This window comes from Lepisosteus oculatus, chromosome 3, assembly GCF_040954835.1.
Source record: "Lepisosteus oculatus isolate fLepOcu1 chromosome 3, fLepOcu1.hap2, whole genome shotgun sequence".
NCBI classification, from domain to species: Eukaryota; Metazoa; Chordata; class Actinopteri; order Semionotiformes; family Lepisosteidae; genus Lepisosteus; species Lepisosteus oculatus.
Window position 1 is genome coordinate 45400505 of NC_090698.1, and position 7024 is coordinate 45407528.

Sequence of the window (7024 nt, forward strand, 5' to 3'; positions counted from 1 at the left end):
TCATAGTCCACTGCCTCCTCTTCTCCATAAAGCTGAAGGTTACTTTCCATTGGGCGCTCCAAGGGGCGCCCTGTCTGGCTTGCCTTTCCTGAGTCCCTGGGCATACCCTAGGCCCTGTCGGGCAAGGGCTTGGTGCCACGAGAGATCGGGGGCACGGGTTTGATTCCATTGAAGACACAGCGGCAGGTTGTGGAGCACATCTGAGAGGCTCTGAGGAGCTCTGGGAAGGTCCTTCCCTGGGCTTCCCCTGAAAAACACAGACAGGGCTTACACATACTGTCTGTACATGACGTTCTGAGAGGAAACTATATTTCCACTTGACCTTTAAGAAGAATAAAGGGTGAGGACTGCTTGTCTATTGTGAAGGCTGTAGTGGTTAGTCAGGATGGCAGTCTTCCTAACAAGTTGCCATTGTTGCTAAAACACTACATCAAGTCCCCTGCTCTTTCACCACATGGAGGTCAAGATTGTGCAAACCAACTTGACTGTAACCACTACCAGTCTTCATAATAGGCAATCAGTCCTCAGTCTGATACTTAACAGTAATCAATAGTACTACTATCACCAAAATTGGAATCAAAACTGCAGTTGTCAAAAATCATCCAAACTAGCATTATCAATGTTCCTCAATTTTAATGATCACTTAATAAAAACTGAGCAAGATGAAAAAAAGGAGAAAGAAAAGGAATGGATGTGTATCCTTCCCTGCAGTGTTCTGGGAACTGGGGCAGAGGGATCTGCACAGAAGACTGCTCTCCTTCCTGCTGGATCAGGTGCTGGACATGCCAACATTAGGGTCCACATTCCTGCAAGCTGGCTGAGAGCCCAGACCCCCAGCAGCTCCTGGGGCTGTGAGAAATGTACGCTCTACGCTGGAATGTCCGCAGAGAGGGCAGGAAGTCTTTGTAGGCACATTGTCCCCACCATGGACGGGAGCTGTCAAAACCAGCCAAACATAGCTCATTCCTTGGTTTTCCCAAACATTGAAAGATGTTAAGGATTAATATAATTAACTAGCATAGCATTATCATTACCAGCCCAAGCATCATTTGTATATCATTAGACATCAAGTATCAAGTATACCATTAGACAGGCCAAGCCTTAGCTGTTAACTAATGCATATGCGTGGAACTGTGTATCCAAAATCCATTGGGAGTTTTAATGCTATGACTAAAGTTCTGTTGAGAAATAAAAAAAAACATTTAACAGCTTGTGAGATATCAAATCCTTTTTCATCTAAAAGTCCAGTTACATCTATGAGCCAAAGACACAACCAAAGCACAGGCAATCTGGTGGGAAGAGAAGAAATGTCAATAGCAGGAAGCAGCACTCCCCGAATCAGTTTCAGCTGTGACTCTTGGGCTACTCATCAAGGATTTGCTTTTTGCTTTGAAAATTTCACAGCCTCTCACTTCTTTGTGAAAAAAAAAAATTTGCAAGATTTAATAACCGGCCTGAGATATTGGGACTGCAGATCCCCTTTCAGGCCTGACCCTCCTCTGTGAGCACACCTCTCTCTCTGTCGGAAGGGTTGGTGGGGCTCAGGAACTGCATGTCCGAGTCCTCTCCACCACTGTTCTGTGACATCCTCAGGAGCCCCTTCTTCCCTGAAACCTGGGGTTGGTAAGGCTCTGGGATAACTGGGTGGGGAAGCAGAGTTGCTGGGGTTAACAAAAAACTAAAACCACCTGTATTCTGGCCAGAATCTACTGCAAATGAGTTTGCTTACTCTGAAGGAGCTCCTTGGGGTTTTCTCTGTGAATCTGGAGATATCATCACCTTGTGAGCTTTTGTCACCTGATGATCTACTGCCTCACAGAACCAAAACGTCGCACCCAATACTCTAAAACTCTGGCACGCTATCTGTTGCTGTGTTGCTAAAGCTGGAGTTGAAATGTGAACAGTAATGTGTACTGGCATATCCACTCCTAAGAGTTCAATAAATCCTGGGTTGTGCTGCTATCTCTAGCGTGGCTTGATTTGTGCCCATTGTCTACAGATCAGTTCACATGTCCGCAAGAGTTCACATTACAGTTCTGAAGGTCTTTGAAACTGACTTGTTGCAACCCCCTCTGATAGGGCAGTTATCAGGCAATTTTCTTTTTCAAGAACCAATTTTGATCAATTCTCAATTCATTCATCCATCCATCCACTTTCTAAACACTTTATCCAATACAAGGTCATGAGGGAGGGAGCCTGAGTCACAGGGCACACAGACACAAACACAGACATGCTCATATACTCACATCAAAGCCACTTGTTCCAGAAGCCAATTAACCTACCACCATGTCTTTGGACTGTGGGAGGAAACTGGAATACCTGGAAACCCATAAAAACTAGTGCTGCGCGGCAGTAATGCCAACCACTGAGCCAACATGCCGCCCATTAATAACTCACCAAAATCAGAACGATCCTCAAAATCAATAAAACAATACAATGATCCCCAAGGCCAGTCTTACTATCCTCTAAACTTTTACAAAAGGACTCCAAAAAACATTCAAGAAAACGAATGTTAGAAACATAATCTTTTTACCACATCAGCAGCAGCAGAAGAGCATTTTCTTGATGTAAGGCAGTTTAAAAAGACAGAGCAGAACCAAGTATACAGTAATACAATTTTTTTTCCCTGATCCTGGAGAATCCTGTATCATGGATAAAAAGGTAAGTTTATTTTCGTTTTGTACAGTTATGAAGGTGGGATGTTAGAAAGGAATAGTGTCAAGTCTGTAATAAATCCCTCTTCACAGGCCATTAGAGAGTTTTTGTTACCAGTGAGGTTTTGCATGTAACTCTGGTACCAGTCCCTATTATCATTATGACATCTTAACCAATGGTGCAGCCGACTCACATGTGGGGATTCTGGACACTCTGCGGGGCACACGGCCCGGGGGTCTGGCAGCAGGTGGGGACACCACTATCAGCCTGTCCTCCTCAGACTCACCAGGCCCATTAGAATAGGTCAGCCACTGCCCCACTACACTCACATCTGAGGTCACCCCTACAAAACAAGGTCAAAATATCTCAACACCCTTCAGAACTGTCACCTTTTTCACCAATCTCACAACACCACAGCCCACAGTAGCAGACACACTGACACACACACCAACCTCAACACAAGGAGGGCAAATGCAAGAACTGACTGAGAAGAATAATTGGCAAGGTCTTTATCTTATTTATCTCTTTAACTCTGAGTCCCAGCAGACAGGAAGTTTCAATCTCTACTGTACTCTACTGTAAAGCACAGAAACTTACTTTCAGTTTTGCCCAGTCTCAAAGCTGGTTTCTCAGCACACACTCATACACAAAAGCAAACTCATTCAAACAAATGACAGGCCAGCAGCTCCAGCTGTCAGCACCTTGATTGGGGCTGTACTCCACTCTGGAAGCAGCCATCAGCCTTCTGGAGGGGACTCCAGCCAAGCGAGGTCTTGCTACTAAAGGAGGGGAGTTATCAGACCTGCAGACAAGACACAAATGGAGACACAGTGGAGAAAAGTGAAAAAATGATAAGCACTGCTGTCATCTTTACAGAGTTCGAGCAGTGTTGTCGACTCTGTTCACTCCCTTGCCAAGTTCACAATCCTGCTTTGAAGCACATAAAACCACAAAAGATGCCAGCTTGAACAACAACCTATCTTTATCAACACTCTCCACTCCAGCCCCCACAAAAAAACAGAAAAGATGTTCATAAAAGTAGGAGGCTACCTGTGTGGCAGTAAGCAAAAACAAAGTTACAAGTTTGGAAACGAGCTTCAGTGCACTGTTTATGAAAGCCACAACCGTCTTGAGCTGTAAGGGCAGCATTTTAATTGCTCTGAATGTGTACATTTCTGAGGGCCGTGTGTCATGGACAGGCCTGGGTTGGATGTTCGGCGGCACAGGCTTGATTCCATTGGAGAAACAGCGAGAAGGCACAAGCGTGGCTTTAGTTAGCACAGGGCAATTCTCACAGGCTTCACCTGAAGGACACAGTAGGAGGTATTCCTATAAAATTATAAAAGCAACTAGATCATATTTATTTTCTAACCACTTTATTTAATTTAGTGTTGCAGATAGCACACCAGGAAGTGAGCCAAGAGCCCCAGTGCTGCAAGACAGCAATGCTCATCACTGTACCACCATGCTGCCCATCAGATCTACACACTTATCTAGGAACCCCAGTGCAATAGCGATCTACATAGAGTTATTCCTAATTACTGTATATCCATATGCAGACTTGATCAGTTATTTGGAACTAAACTATGGAAGAACCCTGGAAAATTCTCCTGAAGTTTCTACAGATTTTAACTCAGAAAAAACTCATCCCCAGTACTGGAATACGACCATGCCAGCTGAGCTCTTGGTTAAGCTAATTCAAAAGTAGTTGGATGCCATCAATGCTCAGTTTTTGAGTTTCACACCTGCCTTCTTTCAAGTAATTGACTGAATGAAGTGACTGGACCTTTTGAGATTAAATTCACATTGCAGTCTACAGTATGATACAATGATTGAAATCACCTGGTTTAAGTCTTTGACAAAGTGGCATCACCAAATACTAATTAACAGAGCATCGATGGGATTAACCTGCTTTGCCAAAGTGCACTGATTCCCATTATTTGTGTTTGTGCAGTCACCTATTGTGTTGATTCCTGGCTTTTCAATGCATCTGTCCTCTGCTGCTTCTATTTCTTCTCCCCTGTCCCAAACCCTCTCATGGTAAAACAGCAGCTTCTTCTGATCTCGCCATCAAGCTAGAGAGTAAGATTGTTCCTCTTTAGAGACTGATATTTACTGATCGGTCTATTAAAGCAATGCTTCTCAACCCTGCTTCTGGAGTGTCTTACTTTTCCTTCTGGCTGATCTCTAAATGATTGAGGCTGAATGATTCTTTTTATTTGGTGATTTGACCTTTTCAACCTGTTTCTACTTTTAAACTTTGGTTTCAAAGACTCTGCTATGGCCATGTTATGCAAACAAAAACAACTGACAAATAAAATTCCACCTACTCTGCCCTCAGTTTTCTTATTAAGTGGTGGTTGCCTTATTTGTGTCTAAGCATCTCTTAACAGGAGAAAAAATGATGGTATGATGTTAAAAACATTTTTTTACGGTAGATTTCTGGCAACCACAGCTGCCAATTTCTTACCGTAAATTTTACAGGATGTTTTTTACAGTGCATCGACGAGAATACAGAGGTTTAAAAAAAGAGAATAAGCTCAGTGATAGTTTTATGTGGAGGCTGTGAACACTTTCACATGTCGTGGTCTTTAAAATGCATTTGGTTCTGCGTTTCCCTTCCAAAGATATGGACAGAAGAATATTCTAGCGTGGTCAACAAATGGCTTAAAAACGACAGTGAAGGCTGTGGAAACAGCCACATGTATTTTGTACGCACACAAGTGTTTTCATAACTTTAGGAGTTATCGTGAAAAGTCAACAGTCGTGCCAATTGTAATCGCTTTTATTTTTAAAGACATTTTAGAAAAGTGTCATCTCTGTGACCCAGTGGTGAAGAGCGGCCTGTTCTGCCAAATCCACTAGATGGCGCTACCTCTTAGCTCGCGGTTCCTGTCAGTTGAGTTCAGCGTTCTGCGCATGGGCAGTAGGGACTAAGAGGCAGTGAGCGACCGTTAAAAAGAACCCGAAATGACTCCAGAGAGTTGTAACGGTAAATACGGTGTTGTTTCCCTATTTGCACCCTAAATGAGTATAAAGGGGTATTTCATAGGATTGAGACAAGATTAGCAAGAGGGGTATTAGATTTTAACGGAGTACACTGAGGCGGTAGCCAGTTTTTAGACAACTTCTCGGGCTAGGGATATCTGTTTATTGATTTGTAAGTAATGGGTTTCACATGCTCCTTCATTCTTTACAGAGACTTATGTTTAGCACCGTTTGTTAAGTGTACGCAATTGTGAGTCTTATACTAATTATTGTCGTAATGTAGTTCTCGGTGAGGTGACCTGCCTATTTCTGTAATGTCATTTCTTTCTTTTTTTGTTGTTCAGTGTAGATGCGTTTCTGTAACGGGCAGATGCAATGTAAAAAACTGTCAAACTAAACATGTTTTCTTTGTTTTCCCCTCTGCGTGAAAGAACCAGCGCCGTATTTTGTGTATATAAAAATATCGTTATATGTCATTTCTTTTATTTTTATTTTTTAAAACTAAGAACAGATCAGACCACATACTCACCTAGAAAAAAAAGAACCCCCAAATTATATTTGTGTCCTGTGCTAATTATTCTTTGCCAGGCTACGTCTATACAAAAAAGTTGCATTTAATACCACTCGATATTAATATATTTACAGAGGTAAGCTTTCGGATCGTGTCGTTTCTTTTTTTAAAAGACAAACGCAAGATTTTTTCAAATAGCTCCACACATTTTCTCATATGCACGTATTCTCCAATATCATCACAACAAAACCATAAAGTTTATTCCACAGATATGACACTATTGTGCAGTAAACCAATAAATTAAAGAACTAGCAGAACCCCAATAAAAACACCCGGCCAGCACAACATGTCAATATCATACCTTTTTACCAACAAAACCGCAAAAGCAAAAACCAGCAAAAATATATATATATCCCATTTTTTTTACCTTATTCTGAAGCATGATGTATATCCAAAATAACCCAGACTAGCTTATCTCCAAACCTGGAGGCTATTGAACGTTATTGACTTTGTAGTAAATGTGTGAAGAAGGACCGCGAGAAATAAGGCGATCTGATTGGTAAAAAGCGCTGTCAGTCATTGTATTTTCAGCCATTCAGAGGCCTTAGGGGGTAAGACTTCCCCTAGAAGCCTCAGGCTTCATTCTGCCTGCCTATTAGCTGTCAATCATTGACTCAGAAGGGCTAATCAATCAGTTTTTTATCAGTTTCTTCTCAGTGCTCCTTTTTTTCAAACTGGAAGTGAACTCTGAGGTTTTCTTCATTACATAATAGCAGATAAAGGCTCTTTAGCAGTGTCTAATGTTTTTTATTCTTTTTATTTTCAATATTTTTATGATTTTTTATTATAGACCTAAAAATTTAATTCCAG

General features: G+C 41.8%; 1 long non-coding RNA gene across 1 annotated transcript; it reads right to left on the reverse strand.

Annotated features, from left to right (window-relative positions):
* Nucleotides 1–2926: 2926 nt before the first annotated feature.
* LOC138237874 (uncharacterized) lies at nt 2927–6666 on the reverse strand. Its single transcript, XR_011189199.1, has 3 exons — nt 6582–6666; nt 3357–3457; nt 2927–2998 (listed from the first exon to the last, which is right to left on the reverse strand). It is a non-coding gene; the product is annotated as an uncharacterized lncRNA (long non-coding RNA).
* Nucleotides 6667–7024: the final 358 nt, after the last annotated feature.